Source organism: Stenella coeruleoalba (assembly GCF_951394435.1).
Source record: "Stenella coeruleoalba genome assembly, chromosome: 16".
Classification (NCBI taxonomy): domain Eukaryota; kingdom Metazoa; phylum Chordata; class Mammalia; order Artiodactyla; family Delphinidae; genus Stenella; species Stenella coeruleoalba.
In genome coordinates, this window is record NC_137162.1 from 77,179,606 (window position 1) to 77,198,377 (window position 18,772).

Here is an 18,772-nt window from a genome sequence, read left to right on the forward strand (position 1 = left end):
GCCCTTACTCTCAACGCTCTGGGTTGCCCATCAACACAGCTATAACTCAGCGCTCACTGTTGCCCATTCATAGCAACTATAACTCTCAGCGCTCTGTTGACCCTTCATTGTAGCTCTGACTAAATCTCAGCGCTCTCTGTTGCTCCTTCACACCAGCTCTATCTCGCAGCACACCGTGTTGCCCCTTCAACGCAGCTCTAACTCTCAGAGCTCTCTCTGTTTCCCCTTCACAGCAGCTCTAACTCTAAGCGCGCTCTGTTGCCCTTCAGAGCAGCTCTGACTAACTCTCCGTGCTTTCTGTTGACCCTTCAGATCAGTCTGACTAACTCTCAGCGCTCCCGGTTGCCCCTTCACAGCAGCTCTCTCAGCGCCCTGTGTTGCCCCTTCAACGCAGCTCTAATGCTCACCACTCTTTACTGCCCCTTCACAACAGCAATAAATCAGCGCTCTCCATTGCCCCTTCACAGCAGCTCTAACTCTCAGCGCCCTGTGTTGCCACTTCAATGCAGTTCTAATTCTCAGCACTCTTTATTGCCCCTTCAGAGCAGCTTTAACTCTCAGCGCTCTCTATTGCCCCTTCACAGGAGCTCTAACTCTCACCGCTCTGTTTGCTACTTGAGAGCTGATCTAATTCTAAGCGCTCTCAGTCGCCCGTTTACAGCAGCGGTAAACCTCATCGCTCTCTCTTGCCCCTACAACGCAGCTCTAACTCTCAGCGCTCGCTGTTGCCTCTTCAGAGCAGCTCTGACTAAATCTCAGCGCTCTGTGTTGCCCCTTCCCAGCAGCTCTAACTCTCAGCGCTATGTGTTGCCCCTTCACAACAGCTCTAACTCTCTCCACTCTCTGTTTCCCCTTCACAGCAGCTCTAACTCTCACCGCTCTGTTTCCGCTTCACAGCAGCCCTCACTCTCAACGCTCTGGGTTGCCCATCAACACAGCTATAACTCAGCGCTCACTGTTGCCCATTCATAGCAGCTGTAACTCTCAGCGCTCAGTTGACCCTTCGTTGTAGCTCTGACTAAATCTCAGCGCTCTCTGTTGCCCCTTCACACCAGCTCTATCTCGCAGCACACCGTGTTGCCCCTTCAACGCAGCTCTAACTCTCAAAGCTCTCTCTGTTGCCTCTTCACAGCAGCTCTAACTCTAAGCGCTCTCAGTTGCCCCTTCAATGCAGCTCTATAACTCACAGCACTCTCTGTTCCCACTTTAACGCAGCTCTAACTCTCACCGCTCTCTCTTGCCCTTCAGAGCAGCTCTGACTAAATCTCAATGCTCTCTATTTCCCCAAGGCAGCTTTAACTCTCAGCGCTCTCTATTGCCCCTTCACAGGAGCTCTAACTCTCACGGCTCAGTTTCCTACTTGAGAGCAGCTCTAATTCTAAGCGCTCTCAGTTGCCCCTTCACAGCAGCTGTAAACCTCAGCGAGCTCTGTTGCCCCTTCAACGCAGCTCTAACGCTCAGCGCTCGCTGTTGCCCCTTCAGTGCAGCTCTGACTAAATCTCAGTGCGCTGTGTTGCCCCTTCACAGCAGCTCTAACTCTCAGCGCGCTCTGTTGCCCTTCAGAGTAGCACTAAATCTCAGCGCTTTCTGTGGCCCCTTCACAGCAGTTCTAACTCTCAGAGCGCTCTGTTGCCCCTTCAGAGGAGCTCTGACTAAATCTCAGCGCTGTGTGTTGCCCCTTCACAGCAGCTCTAACTCTCACCACTCTGTTTCCCCTTCACAGCAGCTCTAACTCTCAGCGCGGTCTGTTGCCCTTCAGAGTAGCACTAAATCTCAGTGCTTTCTGTGGCGCCTTCACAGCAGCACTAACTCTCAGAGCGCTCTCTTGCCCCTTCAGAGCAGCTCTGAACCTCAGCGAGCTCTGTTGCCCCTTCACAGCAGCTCTAACTCTCAGCGCTGTGTGTTGCCCCTTCACAACAGCTCTAACTCTCACCATTCTGTTTCCGCTTCACAGCAGCCCTGACTCTCAACGCTCTGTGTTGCCCTTTCAACGCAGCTCTAACTCTCAGCGCTCGCTGTTGCCCCTTCAGTGCAGCTCTGACTAAATCTCAGTGCGCTGTGTTGCCCCTTCACAGAATCTCTCTCAGCACGCTCTGTTGCCCCTTCACAGCAGCTCTAACTCTCAGCGCGCTCTGTTGCCCTTCAGAGTAGCACTAAATCTCAGCGCTTTCTGTGGCCCCTTCACAGCAGCTCTAACTCTCAGAGCGCTCTGTTGCCCCTTCAGAGGAGCTCTGACTAAATCTCAGCGCTGTGTGTTGCCCCTTCACAACAGCTGTAACTCTCACCACTCTCTGTTTCCCCTTCACAGCAGCTCTAACTCTCACCAATCTCTGTTTCCGCTTCACAGCAGCCCTGACTCTCTACGCTCTCTGTTGCCCCTTCACAGCGACTTTAACTCTAAGTGCTCTCAGTTGCCCCTTCACAGCAGCTCTAACTCTCAGAGCGCTCTGTTGCCCCTGCAGAGCAGCTCTGAACCTCAGCGAGCTCTGCTGCCCCTTCACAGCAGCTCTAACTCTCAGCGCTGTGTGTTGCCCCTTCACAACAGCTCTAACTCTCACCATTCTTTTTCCGCTTCACAGCAGCCCTGACTCTCAACGCTCTGTGTTGCCCCTTCAACGCAGCTCTAACTCTCAGCGCTCGCTGTTGCCCCTTCAGTGCAGCTCTCACTAAATCTCAGCGCTCTGTGTTGCCCCTTCACAGAAGCTCTCTCAGCGCTCTCTGTTGCCCTTCAGAGCAGCTCTGACTAAACCTCAGCGCTCTCTGTTTCCCCTCCACAGCAGCTCAATCTCTCAGCGCTCTGTTTGCTTCTTCAGAGCAGCTCTAATTCTAAGCCCTCTCAGTTGCCCCTTCACAGCAGCTCTAAACCTCACCGACGTTCACAGCAGCTCTAACTCTCAGCGCACTCTGTTGCCCTTCAGAGCAGCTCTGACTAACTCTCCGTGCTTTCTGTTGACCCTTCAGATCAGTCTGACTAACTCTCAGCGCTCCCGGTTGCCCCTTCACAGCAGCTCTAACTCTCAGCACCCTGTGTTGCCACTTCAATGCAGTTCTAATTCTCAGCACTCTTTATTGCCCCTTCAGAGCAGCTCTAACTCTCAGAGCACTCTGTTGCCCTTCAGAGCAGCTCTGACTAAATCTCAGCGCACTCTGTTTCCCAAAGGCAGCTTTAACTCTCAGCGCTCTCTATTGCCCCTTCACAGGAGCTCTAACTCTCACCGCTCTGTTTGCTACTTGAGAGCAGATCTAATTCTAAGCGCTCTCGGTCGCCCGTTTACAGCAGCGGTATACCTCATCGCTCTCTCTTGCCCCTACAACGCAGCTCTAACTCTCAGCGCTCGCTGTTGCCTCTTCAGAGCAGCTCTAACTAAATCTCAGCGCTCTGTGTTGCCCCTTCCCAGCAGCTCTAACTCTCAGCGCTATGTGTTGCCCCTTCACAACAGCTCTAACTCTCTCCACTCTCTGTTTCCCCTTCACAGCAGCCCTGACTCTCTACGCTCTCTGTTGCCCCTTCACAGCGGCTTTAACTCTAAGTGCTCTCAGTTGCCCCTTCACAGCAGCTCTAACTCTCACCGCTCTGTTTCTGCTTCACAGCAGCCCTCACTCTCAACGCTCTGGGTTGCCCATCAACACAGCTATAACTCAGCGCTCACTGTTGCCCATTCATAGCAACTATAACTCTCAGCGCTCTGTTGACCCTTCATTGTAGCTCTGACTAAATCTCAGCGCTCTCTGTTGCTCCTTCACACCAGCTCTATCTCGCAGCACACCGTGTTGCCCCTTCAACGCAGCTCTAACTCTCAGCGCTCGCTGTTGCCCCTTCAGTGCAGCTCTCACTAAATCTCAGCGCTCTGTGTTGCCCCTTCACAGAAGCTCTCTCAGCGCTCTCTGTTGCCCTTCAGAGCAGCTCTGACTAAATCTCAGCGCTCTGTTTCCCCTCCACAGCAGCTCAATCTCTCAGCGCTCTGTTTGCTTCTTCAGAGCAGCTCTAATTCTAAGCCTTCTCTCTCAGTTGCCCCTTCACAGCAGCTCTAACCTCACCGAGATTCACAGCAGCTCTAACTCTCAGCGCTCGCTGTTGCCTCTTCAGAGCAGCTCTGACTAAATCTCAGCGCTCTGTGTTGCCCCTTCCAGGCAGCTCTAACTCTCAGCACTATGTGTTGCCCCTTCACAACAGCTCTAACTCTCTCCACTCTGTTTCCCCTTCACAGCAGCTCTAACTCTCACCAATCTCTGTTTCCACTTCACAGCAGCCCTGACTCTCTACGCTCTCTGTTGCCCCTTCACAGCAGCTCTAACTCTCAGCGCTGTGTGTTGCCCCCTCACAACAGCTCTAACTCTCACCATTCTGTTTCCGCTTCACAGCAGCCCTGACTCTGAACGCTCTGTGTTGCCCTTTCAACGCAGCTCTAACTCTCAGCGCTCGCTGTTGCCCCTTCAGTGCAGCTCTGACTAAATCTCAGTGCGCTGTGTTGCCCCTTCACAGAATCTCTCTCAGCACGCTCTGTTGCCCCTTCACAGCAGCTCTAACTCTCAGCACGCTCTGTTGCCCTTCAGAGCAGCTCTGACTAACTCTCCGTGCTTTCTGTTGACCCTTCAGATCAGTCTTACTAACTCTCAGCGCTCCCGGTTGCCCCTTCACAGCAGCTCTCTCAGCGCCCTGTGTTGCCCCTTCAACGCAGCTCTAATGCTCACCACTCTTTACTGCCCCTTCACAACAGCAATAAATCAGCGCTCTCCATTGCCCCTTCACAGCAGCTCTAACTCTCAGCGCCCTGTGTTGCCACTTCAATGCAGTTCTAATTCTCAGCACTCTTTATTGCCCCTTCAGAGCAGCTCTAACTCTCAGAGCACTCTGTTGCCCTTCAGAGCAGCTCTGACTAAATCTCAGCGCACTCTATTTCCCCAAGGCAGCTTTAACTCTCAGTGCTCTCTATTGCCCCTTCACAGGAGCTCTAAATCTCACCGCTCTGTTTGCTACTTGAGAGCAGCTCTAATTCTAAGCACTCTCAGTTCCCCTTCACAGCAGCTGTAAACCTCAGCGAGCTCTGTTGCCCATTCATAGAAGCTGTAACTCTCAGCGCTCGCTGTTGCCCCTTCACTGAAGCTCTGACTAAATCTCAGCGCGCTGTGTTGCCTCTTCACAGCAGCTCTACTCTCAGCGCGCTCTGTTGTCCTTCAGAGTAGCACTGACTAAATCTCAGCGCTTTCTGTGGCCCCTTCACAGCAGCTCTAACTCTCAGAGCGCTCTGTTGCCCCTTCAGAGGATCTCTGACTAAATCTCTAGGCTCTCTGTTGCCCCTTCACAGCAGCTCTAACTCTCACCACTCTGTTTCCCCTTCACAGCAGCTCTAACTCTCAGAGCGCTCTGTTGCCCCTGCAGAGCAGCTCTGAACCTCAGCGAGCTCTGCTGCCCCTTCAACGCAGCTCTAACTCTCAGAGCTCTCTGTTTCCCCTTCACAGCAGCTCTAACTCTAAGCGCTCTCAGTTGCCCCTTCAATGCAGCTCTATAACTCACAGCACTCTCTGTTCCCACTTTAACGCAGCTCTAACTCTCACCGCTCTCTGTTGCCCTTCAGAGCAGCTCTGACTAAATCTCAGTGCTCTGTTTCCCCAAGGCAGCTTTAACTCTCAGCGCTCTCTATTGCCCCTTCACAGGAGCTCTAACTCTCACCGCTCTGTTTGCTAATTGAGAGCAGCTCTAATTCTAGGCGCTCTCAGTTGCCCCTTCACAGCAGCTGTAAACCTCAGCGAGCTCTGTTGCCCCTTCAACGCAGCTCTAACGCTCAGCGCTCGCTGTTGCCCCTTCACTGCAGCTCTCACTAAATCTCAGCGCGCTGTGTTGCCCCTTCACAGAAACTCTCTCAGCACGCTCTGTTGCCCCTTCACAGCAGCTCTAACTCTCAGCGCGCTCTGTTGCCCCTTCAGAGGAGCTCTGACTAAATCTCAGCGATCTGTGTTGCCCCTTCACAGCAGCTCTAAATCTCAGGGCTGTGTGTTGCCCCTTCACAGCAGCTGTAACTCTCACCACTCTGTTTCCCCTTCACAGCAGCTCTAACTCTCAGCGCGCTCTGTTGCCCTTCAGAGTAGCACTAAATCTCAGCTCTTTCTGTGGCCCCTTCACAGCAGCACTAACTCTCAGAGCGCTCTGTTGCCCCTTCAGAGCAGCTCTGAACCTCAGCGAGCTCTGTTGCCCCTTCACAGCAGCTCTAACTCTCATCACTCTCTGTTTCCCCTTCACAACAGCTCTAACTCTCACCATTGTTTCCGTTTCACAGCAGCCCTGACTCTCAACGCTCTGTGTTGCCCTTTCAACGCACCTCTAACTCTCAGCGCTCGCTGTTGCCCCTTCAGTGCAGCTCTGACTAAATCGCAGTGCGCTGTGTTGCCCCTTCACAGAATCTCTCTCAGCACGCTCTGTTGCCCCTTCACAGCAGCTCTAACTCTCAGCGCGCTCTGTTGCCCTTCAGAGTAGCACTAAATCTCAGCGCTTTCTGTGGCCCCTTCACAGCAGCTCTAACTCTCAGAGCGTTCTGTTGCCCCTTCAGAGGAGCTCTGATTAAATCTCAGCGATCTGTGTTGCCCCTTCACAGCACCTCTAAATGTCAGCGCTGTGTGTTGCCCCTTCACAACAGCTGTAACTCTCATCACTCTCTGTTTCCCCTTCACAGCAGCTCTAACTCTCACCAATCTCTGTTTCCGCTTCACAGCAGCCCTGACTCTCTACGTTCTCTGTTGCCCCTTCACAGCGGCTTTAACTCTAAGTGCTCACAGTTGCCCCTTCAATGCAGCTCTATAACTCACAGCACTCTCTGTTCCCACTTTAACGCAGCTCTAACTCTCACCGCTCTCTCTTGCCCTTCAGAGTAGCTCTGACTAAATCTCAGTGCTCTGTTTCCCCAAGGCAGCTTTAACTCTCAGCGCTCTCTATTGCCCCTTCACAGGAGCCCTAACTCTCACCGCTCTGTTTGCTAATTGAGAGCAGCTCTAATTCTAGGCGCTCTCAGTTGCCCCTTCACAGCAGCTGTAAACCTCAGCGAGCTCTGTTGCCCCTTCAACGCAGCTCTAACGCTCAGCGCTCGCTGTTGCCCCTTCACTGCAGCTCTCACTAAATCTCAGTGTGCTGTGTTGCCCCTTCACAGCAGCTCTGAATCTCAGCGCTGTGTGTTGCCCCTTCACAACAGCTGTAACTCTCACCACTCTGTTTCCCCTTCACAGCAGCTCTAACTCTCAGCGCGCTCTGTTGCCCTTCAGAGTAGCACTAAATCACAGCGTTTTCTGTGGCCCCTTCACAGCAGTTCTAACTCTCAGAGCGCTCTGTTGCCCCTTCAGAGGAGCTCTGACTAAATCTCAGCGATCTGTGTTGCCCCTTCACAGCAGCTCTGAATCTCAGCGCTGTGTGTTGCCCCTTCACAACAGCTGTAACTCTCACCACTCTGTTTCCCCTTCACAGCAGCTCTAACTCTCAGCGCGCTCTGTTGCCCTTCAGAGTAGCACTAAATCTCAGCGCTTTCTGTGGCCCCTTCACAGCTGCTCTAACTTTCACAGCGCTCTGTTGCCCCTTCAGAGGAGCTCTGACTAAATCTCTAGGCTCTCTGTTGCCCCTTCACAGCAGCTCTAACTCTCAGCGCGCTCTGTTGCCCTTCAGAGTAGCACTGATTAAATCTCAGCGCTTTCTGTGGCCCCTTCACAGCAGCTCTAACTCTCAGCGCGCTCTGTTGCCCTTCAGAGTAGCACTGACTAAATCTCAGCGCTTTCTGTGGCCCCTTCACAGCAGCTCTAACTCTCAGAGCGCTCTGTTGCCCTTTCAGAGGAGCTCTGACTAAATCTCTAGGCTCTCTGTTGTCCCTTCACAGCAGCTCTAACTCTCAGCGCGCTCTGTTGCCCTTCAGAGAAGCACTGACTAAATCTCAGCGCTTTCTGTGGCCCCTTCACAGCAGCTCTAACTCTCACCGCTCTGTTTCCGCTTCACAGCAGCCCTCACTCTCAACGCTCTGGGTTGCCCATCAACACAGCTGTAACTCAGCGCTCACTGTTGCCCATTCATAGCAACTATAACTCTCAGCGCTCTGTTGACCCTTCATTGTAGCTCTGACTAAATCTCAGCGCTCTCTGTTGCTCCTTCACACCAGCTCTATCTCGCAGCACACCGTGTTGCCCCTTCAACGCAGCTCTAACTCTCAGCGCTCGCTGTTGCCCCTTCAGTGCAGCTCTCACTAAATCTCAGCGCTCTGTGTTGCCCCTTCACAGAAGCTCTCTCAGCGCTCTCTGTTGCCCTTCAGAGCAGCTCTGACTAAATCTCAGCGCTCTGTTTCCCCTCCACAGCAGCTCAATCTCTCAGCGCTCTGTTTGCTTCTTCAGAGCAGCTCTAATTCTAAGCCTTCTCTCTCAGTTGCCCCTTCACAGCAGCTCTAACCTCACCGAGATTCACAGCAGCTCTAACTCTCAGCGCTCGCTGTTGCCTCTTCAGAGCAGCTCTGACTAAATCTCAGCGCTCTGTGTTGCCCCTTCCAGGCAGCTCTAACTCTCAGCACTATGTGTTGCCCCTTCACAACAGCTCTAACTCTCTCCACTCTGTTTCCCCTTCACAGCAGCTCTAACTCTCACCAATCTCTGTTTCCACTTCACAGCAGCCCTGACTCTCTACGCTCTCTGTTGCCCCTTCACAGCAGCTCTAACTCTCAGCGCTGTGTGTTGCCCCCTCACAACAGCTCTAACTCTCACCATTCTGTTTCCGCTTCACAGCAGCCCTGACTCTGAACGCTCTGTGTTGCCCTTTCAACGCAGCTCTAACTCTCAGCGCTCGCTGTTGCCCCTTCAGTGCAGCTCTGACTAAATCTCAGTGCGCTGTGTTGCCCCTTCACAGAATCTCTCTCAGCACGCTCTGTTGCCCCTTCACAGCAGCTCTAACTCTCAGCACGCTCTGTTGCCCTTCAGAGCAGCTCTGACTAACTCTCCGTGCTTTCTGTTGACCCTTCAGATCAGTCTTACTAACTCTCAGCGCTCCCGGTTGCCCCTTCACAGCAGCTCTCTCAGCGCCCTGTGTTGCCCCTTCAACGCAGCTCTAATGCTCACCACTCTTTACTGCCCCTTCACAACAGCAATAAATCAGCGCTCTCCATTGCCCCTTCACAGCAGCTCTAACTCTCAGCGCCCTGTGTTGCCACTTCAATGCAGTTCTAATTCTCAGCACTCTTTATTGCCCCTTCAGAGCAGCTCTAACTCTCAGAGCACTCTGTTGCCCTTCAGAGCAGCTCTGACTAAATCTCAGCGCACTCTATTTCCCCAAGGCAGCTTTAACTCTCAGTGCTCTCTATTGCCCCTTCACAGGAGCTCTAAATCTCACCGCTCTGTTTGCTACTTGAGAGCAGCTCTAATTCTAAGCACTCTCAGTTCCCCTTCACAGCAGCTGTAAACCTCAGCGAGCTCTGTTGCCCATTCATAGAAGCTGTAACTCTCAGCGCTCGCTGTTGCCCCTTCACTGAAGCTCTGACTAAATCTCAGCGCGCTGTGTTGCCTCTTCACAGCAGCTCTACTCTCAGCGCGCTCTGTTGTCCTTCAGAGTAGCACTGACTAAATCTCAGCGCTTTCTGTGGCCCCTTCACAGCAGCTCTAACTCTCAGAGCGCTCTGTTGCCCCTTCAGAGGATCTCTGACTAAATCTCTAGGCTCTCTGTTGCCCCTTCACAGCAGCTCTAACTCTCACCACTCTGTTTCCCCTTCACAGCAGCTCTAACTCTCAGAGCGCTCTGTTGCCCCTGCAGAGCAGCTCTGAACCTCAGCGAGCTCTGCTGCCCCTTCAACGCAGCTCTAACTCTCAGAGCTCTCTGTTTCCCCTTCACAGCAGCTCTAACTCTAAGCGCTCTCAGTTGCCCCTTCAATGCAGCTCTATAACTCACAGCACTCTCTGTTCCCACTTTAACGCAGCTCTAACTCTCACCGCTCTCTGTTGCCCTTCAGAGCAGCTCTGACTAAATCTCAGTGCTCTGTTTCCCCAAGGCAGCTTTAACTCTCAGCGCTCTCTATTGCCCCTTCACAGGAGCTCTAACTCTCACCGCTCTGTTTGCTAATTGAGAGCAGCTCTAATTCTAGGCGCTCTCAGTTGCCCCTTCACAGCAGCTGTAAACCTCAGCGAGCTCTGTTGCCCCTTCAACGCAGCTCTAACGCTCAGCGCTCGCTGTTGCCCCTTCACTGCAGCTCTCACTAAATCTCAGCGCGCTGTGTTGCCCCTTCACAGAAACTCTCTCAGCACGCTCTGTTGCCCCTTCACAGCAGCTCTAACTCTCAGCGCGCTCTGTTGCCCCTTCAGAGGAGCTCTGACTAAATCTCAGCGATCTGTGTTGCCCCTTCACAGCAGCTCTAAATCTCAGGGCTGTGTGTTGCCCCTTCACAGCAGCTGTAACTCTCACCACTCTGTTTCCCCTTCACAGCAGCTCTAACTCTCAGCGCGCTCTGTTGCCCTTCAGAGTAGCACTAAATCTCAGCTCTTTCTGTGGCCCCTTCACAGCAGCACTAACTCTCAGAGCGCTCTGTTGCCCCTTCAGAGCAGCTCTGAACCTCAGCGAGCTCTGTTGCCCCTTCACAGCAGCTCTAACTCTCATCACTCTCTGTTTCCCCTTCACAACAGCTCTAACTCTCACCATTGTTTCCGTTTCACAGCAGCCCTGACTCTCAACGCTCTGTGTTGCCCTTTCAACGCACCTCTAACTCTCAGCGCTCGCTGTTGCCCCTTCAGTGCAGCTCTGACTAAATCGCAGTGCGCTGTGTTGCCCCTTCACAGAATCTCTCTCAGCACGCTCTGTTGCCCCTTCACAGCAGCTCTAACTCTCAGCGCGCTCTGTTGCCCTTCAGAGTAGCACTAAATCTCAGCGCTTTCTGTGGCCCCTTCACAGCAGCTCTAACTCTCAGAGCGTTCTGTTGCCCCTTCAGAGGAGCTCTGATTAAATCTCAGCGATCTGTGTTGCCCCTTCACAGCACCTCTAAATGTCAGCGCTGTGTGTTGCCCCTTCACAACAGCTGTAACTCTCATCACTCTCTGTTTCCCCTTCACAGCAGCTCTAACTCTCACCAATCTCTGTTTCCGCTTCACAGCAGCCCTGACTCTCTACGTTCTCTGTTGCCCCTTCACAGCGGCTTTAACTCTAAGTGCTCACAGTTGCCCCTTCAATGCAGCTCTATAACTCACAGCACTCTCTGTTCCCACTTTAACGCAGCTCTAACTCTCACCGCTCTCTCTTGCCCTTCAGAGTAGCTCTGACTAAATCTCAGTGCTCTGTTTCCCCAAGGCAGCTTTAACTCTCAGCGCTCTCTATTGCCCCTTCACAGGAGCCCTAACTCTCACCGCTCTGTTTGCTAATTGAGAGCAGCTCTAATTCTAGGCGCTCTCAGTTGCCCCTTCACAGCAGCTGTAAACCTCAGCGAGCTCTGTTGCCCCTTCAACGCAGCTCTAACGCTCAGCGCTCGCTGTTGCCCCTTCACTGCAGCTCTCACTAAATCTCAGTGTGCTGTGTTGCCCCTTCACAGCAGCTCTGAATCTCAGCGCTGTGTGTTGCCCCTTCACAACAGCTGTAACTCTCACCACTCTGTTTCCCCTTCACAGCAGCTCTAACTCTCAGCGCGCTCTGTTGCCCTTCAGAGTAGCACTAAATCACAGCGTTTTCTGTGGCCCCTTCACAGCAGTTCTAACTCTCAGAGCGCTCTGTTGCCCCTTCAGAGGAGCTCTGACTAAATCTCAGCGATCTGTGTTGCCCCTTCACAGCAGCTCTGAATCTCAGCGCTGTGTGTTGCCCCTTCACAACAGCTGTAACTCTCACCACTCTGTTTCCCCTTCACAGCAGCTCTAACTCTCAGCGCGCTCTGTTGCCCTTCAGAGTAGCACTAAATCTCAGCGCTTTCTGTGGCCCCTTCACAGCTGCTCTAACTTTCACAGCGCTCTGTTGCCCCTTCAGAGGAGCTCTGACTAAATCTCTAGGCTCTCTGTTGCCCCTTCACAGCAGCTCTAACTCTCAGCGCGCTCTGTTGCCCTTCAGAGTAGCACTGATTAAATCTCAGCGCTTTCTGTGGCCCCTTCACAGCAGCTCTAACTCTCAGCGCGCTCTGTTGCCCTTCAGAGTAGCACTGACTAAATCTCAGCGCTTTCTGTGGCCCCTTCACAGCAGCTCTAACTCTCAGAGCGCTCTGTTGCCCTTTCAGAGGAGCTCTGACTAAATCTCTAGGCTCTCTGTTGTCCCTTCACAGCAGCTCTAACTCTCAGCGCGCTCTGTTGCCCTTCAGAGAAGCACTGACTAAATCTCAGCGCTTTCTGTGGCCCCTTCACAGCAGCTCTAACTCTCACCGCTCTGTTTCCGCTTCACAGCAGCCCTCACTCTCAACGCTCTGGGTTGCCCATCAACACAGCTGTAACTCAGCGCTCACTGTTGCCCATTCATAGCAACTATAACTCTCAGCGCTCTGTTGACCCTTCATTGTAGCTCTGACTAAATCTCAGCGCTCTCTGTTGCTCCTTCACACCAGCTCTATCTCGCAGCACACCGTGTTGCCCCTTCAACGCAGCTCTAACTCTCAGCGCTCGCTGTTGCCCCTTCAGTGCAGCTCTCACTAAATCTCAGCGCTCTGTGTTGCCCCTTCACAGAAGCTCTCTCAGCGCTCTCTGTTGCCCTTCAGAGCAGCTCTGACTAAATCTCAGCGCTCTGTTTCCCCTCCACAGCAGCTCAATCTCTCAGCGCTCTGTTTGCTTCTTCAGAGCAGCTCTAATTCTAAGCCTTCTCTCTCAGTTGCCCCTTCACAGCAGCTCTAACCTCACCGAGATTCACAGCAGCTCTAACTCTCAGCGCTCGCTGTTGCCTCTTCAGAGCAGCTCTGACTAAATCTCAGCGCTCTGTGTTGCCCCTTCCAGGCAGCTCTAACTCTCAGCACTATGTGTTGCCCCTTCACAACAGCTCTAACTCTCTCCACTCTGTTTCCCCTTCACAGCAGCTCTAACTCTCACCAATCTCTGTTTCCACTTCACAGCAGCCCTGACTCTCTACGCTCTCTGTTGCCCCTTCACAGCAGCTCTAACTCTCAGCGCTGTGTGTTGCCCCCTCACAACAGCTCTAACTCTCACCATTCTGTTTCCGCTTCACAGCAGCCCTGACTCTGAACGCTCTGTGTTGCCCTTTCAACGCAGCTCTAACTCTCAGCGCTCGCTGTTGCCCCTTCAGTGCAGCTCTGACTAAATCTCAGTGCGCTGTGTTGCCCCTTCACAGAATCTCTCTCAGCACGCTCTGTTGCCCCTTCACAGCAGCTCTAACTCTCAGCACGCTCTGTTGCCCTTCAGAGCAGCTCTGACTAACTCTCCGTGCTTTCTGTTGACCCTTCAGATCAGTCTTACTAACTCTCAGCGCTCCCGGTTGCCCCTTCACAGCAGCTCTCTCAGCGCCCTGTGTTGCCCCTTCAACGCAGCTCTAATGCTCACCACTCTTTACTGCCCCTTCACAACAGCAATAAATCAGCGCTCTCCATTGCCCCTTCACAGCAGCTCTAACTCTCAGCGCCCTGTGTTGCCACTTCAATGCAGTTCTAATTCTCAGCACTCTTTATTGCCCCTTCAGAGCAGCTCTAACTCTCAGAGCACTCTGTTGCCCTTCAGAGCAGCTCTGACTAAATCTCAGCGCACTCTATTTCCCCAAGGCAGCTTTAACTCTCAGTGCTCTCTATTGCCCCTTCACAGGAGCTCTAAATCTCACCGCTCTGTTTGCTACTTGAGAGCAGCTCTAATTCTAAGCACTCTCAGTTCCCCTTCACAGCAGCTGTAAACCTCAGCGAGCTCTGTTGCCCATTCATAGAAGCTGTAACTCTCAGCGCTCGCTGTTGCCCCTTCACTGAAGCTCTGACTAAATCTCAGCGCGCTGTGTTGCCTCTTCACAGCAGCTCTACTCTCAGCGCGCTCTGTTGTCCTTCAGAGTAGCACTGACTAAATCTCAGCGCTTTCTGTGGCCCCTTCACAGCAGCTCTAACTCTCAGAGCGCTCTGTTGCCCCTTCAGAGGATCTCTGACTAAATCTCTAGGCTCTCTGTTGCCCCTTCACAGCAGCTCTAACTCTCACCACTCTGTTTCCCCTTCACAGCAGCTCTAACTCTCAGAGCGCTCTGTTGCCCCTGCAGAGCAGCTCTGAACCTCAGCGAGCTCTGCTGCCCCTTCAACGCAGCTCTAACTCTCAGAGCTCTCTGTTTCCCCTTCACAGCAGCTCTAACTCTAAGCGCTCTCAGTTGCCCCTTCAATGCAGCTCTATAACTCACAGCACTCTCTGTTCCCACTTTAACGCAGCTCTAACTCTCACCGCTCTCTGTTGCCCTTCAGAGCAGCTCTGACTAAATCTCAGTGCTCTGTTTCCCCAAGGCAGCTTTAACTCTCAGCGCTCTCTATTGCCCCTTCACAGGAGCTCTAACTCTCACCGCTCTGTTTGCTAATTGAGAGCAGCTCTAATTCTAGGCGCTCTCAGTTGCCCCTTCACAGCAGCTGTAAACCTCAGCGAGCTCTGTTGCCCCTTCAACGCAGCTCTAACGCTCAGCGCTCGCTGTTGCCCCTTCACTGCAGCTCTCACTAAATCTCAGCGCGCTGTGTTGCCCCTTCACAGAAACTCTCTCAGCACGCTCTGTTGCCCCTTCACAGCAGCTCTAACTCTCAGCGCGCTCTGTTGCCCCTTCAGAGGAGCTCTGACTAAATCTCAGCGATCTGTGTTGCCCCTTCACAGCAGCTCTAAATCTCAGGGCTGTGTGTTGCCCCTTCACAGCAGCTGTAACTCTCACCACTCTGTTTCCCCTTCACAGCAGCTCTAACTCTCAGCGCGCTCTGTTGCCCTTCAGAGTAGCACTAAATCTCAGCTCTTTCTGTGGCCCCTTCACAGCAGCACTAACTCTCAGAGCGCTCTGTTGCCCCTTCAGAGCAGCTCTGAACCTCAGCGAGCTCTGTTGCCCCTTCACAGCAGCTCTAACTCTCATCACTCTCTGTTTCCCCTTCACAACAGCTCTAACTCTCACCATTGTTTCCGTTTCACAGCAGCCCTGACTCTCAACGCTCTGTGTTGCCCTTTCAACGCACCTCTAACTCTCAGCGCTCGCTGTTGCCCCTTCAGTGCAGCTCTGACTAAATCGCAGTGCGCTGTGTTGCCCCTTCACAGAATCTCTCTCAGCACGCTCTGTTGCCCCTTCACAGCAGCTCTAACTCTCAGCGCGCTCTGTTGCCCTTCAGAGTAGCACTAAATCTCAGCGCTTTCTGTGGCCCCTTCACAGCAGCTCTAACTCTCAGAGCGTTCTGTTGCCCCTTCAGAGGAGCTCTGATTAAATCTCAGCGATCTGTGTTGCCCCTTCACAGCACCTCTAAATGTCAGCGCTGTGTGTTGCCCCTTCACAACAGCTGTAACTCTCATCACTCTCTGTTTCCCCTTCACAGCAGCTCTAACTCTCACCAATCTCTGTTTCCGCTTCACAGCAGCCCTGACTCTCTACGTTCTCTGTTGCCCCTTCACAGCGGCTTTAACTCTAAGTGCTCACAGTTGCCCCTTCAATGCAGCTCTATAACTCACAGCACTCTCTGTTCCCACTTTAACGCAGCTCTAACTCTCACCGCTCTCTCTTGCCCTTCAGAGTAGCTCTGACTAAATCTCAGTGCTCTGTTTCCCCAAGGCAGCTTTAACTCTCAGCGCTCTCTATTGCCCCTTCACAGGAGCCCTAACTCTCACCGCTCTGTTTGCTAATTGAGAGCAGCTCTAATTCTAGGCGCTCTCAGTTGCCCCTTCACAGCAGCTGTAAACCTCAGCGAGCTCTGTTGCCCCTTCAACGCAGCTCTAACGCTCAGCGCTCGCTGTTGCCCCTTCACTGCAGCTCTCACTAAATCTCAGTGTGCTGTGTTGCCCCTTCACAGCAGCTCTGAATCTCAGCGCTGTGTGTTGCCCCTTCACAACAGCTGTAACTCTCACCACTCTGTTTCCCCTTCACAGCAGCTCTAACTCTCAGCGCGCTCTGTTGCCCTTCAGAGTAGCACTAAATCACAGCGTTTTCTGTGGCCCCTTCACAGCAGTTCTAACTCTCAGAGCGCTCTGTTGCCCCTTCAGAGGAGCTCTGACTAAATCTCAGCGATCTGTGTTGCCCCTTCACAGCAGCTCTGAATCTCAGCGCTGTGTGTTGCCCCTTCACAACAGCTGTAACTCTCACCACTCTGTTTCCCCTTCACAGCAGCTCTAACTCTCAGCGCGCTCTGTTGCCCTTCAGAGTAGCACTAAATCTCAGCGCTTTCTGTGGCCCCTTCACAGCTGCTCTAACTTTCACAGCGCTCTGTTGCCCCTTCAGAGGAGCTCTGACTAAATCTCTAGGCTCTCTGTTGCCCCTTCACAGCAGCTCTAACTCTCAGCGCGCTCTGTTGCCCTTCAGAGTAGCACTGATTAAATCTCAGCGCTTTCTGTGGCCCCTTCACAGCAGCTCTAACTCTCAGCGCGCTCTGTTGCCCTTCAGAGTAGCACTGACTAAATCTCAGCGCTTTCTGTGGCCCCTTCACAGCAGCTCTAACTCTCAGAGCGCTCTGTTGCCCTTTCAGAGGAGCTCTGACTAAATCTCTAGGCTCTCTGTTGTCCCTTCACAGCAGCTCTAACTCTCAGCGCGCTCTGTTGCCCTTCAGAGAAGCACTGACTAAATCTCAGCGCTTTCTGTGGCCCCTTCACAGCAGCTCTAACTCTCAGCGCGCTCTGTTGCCCTTCAGAGAAGCACTGACTAAATCTCAGCGCTTTCTGTGGCCCCTTCACAGCAGCTCTAACTCTCAGAGCGCTCTGTTGCCCTTCAGAGCAGCTCTGACTAAATCTCAGCGCTGTGTGTTGCCCCTTCAAAACAGCTGTAACTCTCATCACTCTCTGTTTCCCCTTCACAGCAGCTCTCTCACCAATCTGTGTTTCCGCTTCACAGCAGCCCTTACTCTCTACGCTCTCTGTGGCCCCTTCACAGCGGCTTTAACTCTAAGTGCTCTCAGTTGCCCCTTCACAGCAGCTCTGAACCTCAGCGAGCTCTGCTGCCCCTTCACAGCAGCTCTAACTCTCAGCGCTGTGTGTTGCCCCTTCACAACAGCTCTAACTCTCACCATTCTTTTTCCGCTTCACAGCAGCCCTGACTCTCAACGCTCTCTGTTGCCCCTTCAACGCAGCTCTAACTCTCAGCGCTCGCTGTTGCCCCTTCAGTGCAGTTCTCACTAAATCTCAGCGCTCTGTGTTGCCCCTTCACAGAAGCTCTCTCAGCGCTCTCTGTTGCCCTTCAGAGCAGCTCTGACTAAATCTCAGCGCTCTCTGTTTCCCCTCCACAGCAGCTCAATCTCTCAGCGCTCTGTTTGCTTCTTCAGAGCAGCTCTAATTCTAAGCCCTCTCAGTTGCCCCTTCACAGCAGCTCTAAACCTCACCGAGGTTCACAGCAGTTCTAACTCTCAGCGCGCTCTGTTGCCCTTCAGAGCAGCTCTGACTAACTCTCCGTGCTTTCTGTTGACCCTTCAGATCAGTCTGACTAACTCTCAGCGCTCCCGGTTGCCCCTTCCCAGCAGCTCTAACTCTCAGCGCCCTGTGTTGCCCCTTCAACGCAGCTCTAATGCTCACCACTCTTTACTGCCCCTTCACAACAGCAATAAATCAGCGCTCTCCGTTGCCCCTTCACAGCAGCTCTAACTCTCAGCGCCCTGTGTTGCCACTTCAATGCAGTTCTAATTCTCAGCACTCTTTATTGCCCCTTCAGAGCAGCTCTAACTCTCAGAACACTCTGTTGCCCTTCAGAGCAGCTCTGACTAAATCTCAGCGCACTCTGTTTCCCCAAGGCAGCTTTAACTCTCAGCGCTCTCTATTGCCCCTTCACAGGAGCTCTAACTCTCACCACTCTGTTTGCTACTTGAGAGCAGCTCTAATTCTAAGCGCTCTCAGTTGCCCCTTCACAGCAGCTCTAAACCTCAGGGAGCTCTGTTGCCCCTTCACAGCAGCTCTAACTCTCAGCGTGCTCTGTTGCCCTTCAGAGTAGCACTAAATCTCAGCGCTTTCTGTGGCCACTTTACAGCAGCTCTAAACCTCAGGGAGCTCTGTTTCCCCTTCACAACAGCTGTAACTCTCACCACTCTCTTTCCCCTTCATAGCAGCCCTGAATGTCTGTGCTCTCTGTTGCCCCTTCACAGCGGCTGTAAGTCTAAGTGCTCTCAGTTGCCCCTTCTCAGCAGCTCTAACTTCCAGTGTTGTTTGTTGCCCCTTCACAGCAGCTCTAACGCTAAGCGCTCTCATTTGCCCCTTCAGTGCAGCTCTAACTCACAGCACTCTGTGTTGCCCCTTTAACGAAGCTCTAACTCTCAGCGCTCTCTGTTGCCCTTCAGAGCAGCTCTGACTAAATCTCCGTGCTCTCTGTTTCCCCTCCACAGCAGCTCTAACTCTCAGTGGTCTGTTTGCTCCTTCAGAGCAGCTCTACTTCTAAGCGCGCTCCGTTGCCCCTTCATGGCAGCTGTAAACCTCAGCGAGCTCTGTTGCCCCTTCAACGCATCTCTAACTCTCAGCAGCTCTGTTGCCCTTCAGAGCAGCTCTGACTAAATCTCAGCGCTCTGTGTTGCCGCTTCAACGCAGTTCTAACTCTCACCTCTCTCTGTTGCCCGGTCTCAGCAGCTCTAACTACCTCTCACAGCTATCTGTTGTCCCTTCACAACAGCTATAACTCTCAGTCCTCTCTGTTGCTTCTTCATAGCAGCTCTGACTAAATCTCAGCGCTCTGTGTTGCCCCTTCATAGCAGCTCTA

At 53.0% G+C, this 18,772-nt stretch overlaps 1 protein-coding gene across 4 annotated transcripts in view; it reads right to left on the bottom strand.

Annotated features, from left to right (window-relative positions):
• MTR (5-methyltetrahydrofolate-homocysteine methyltransferase) overlaps positions 1-18,772 on the bottom strand; it is a 163,096-nt gene that overhangs the window by 49,384 nt on the left and 94,940 nt on the right. The gene's annotated exons all lie outside the window — the stretch shown is intronic.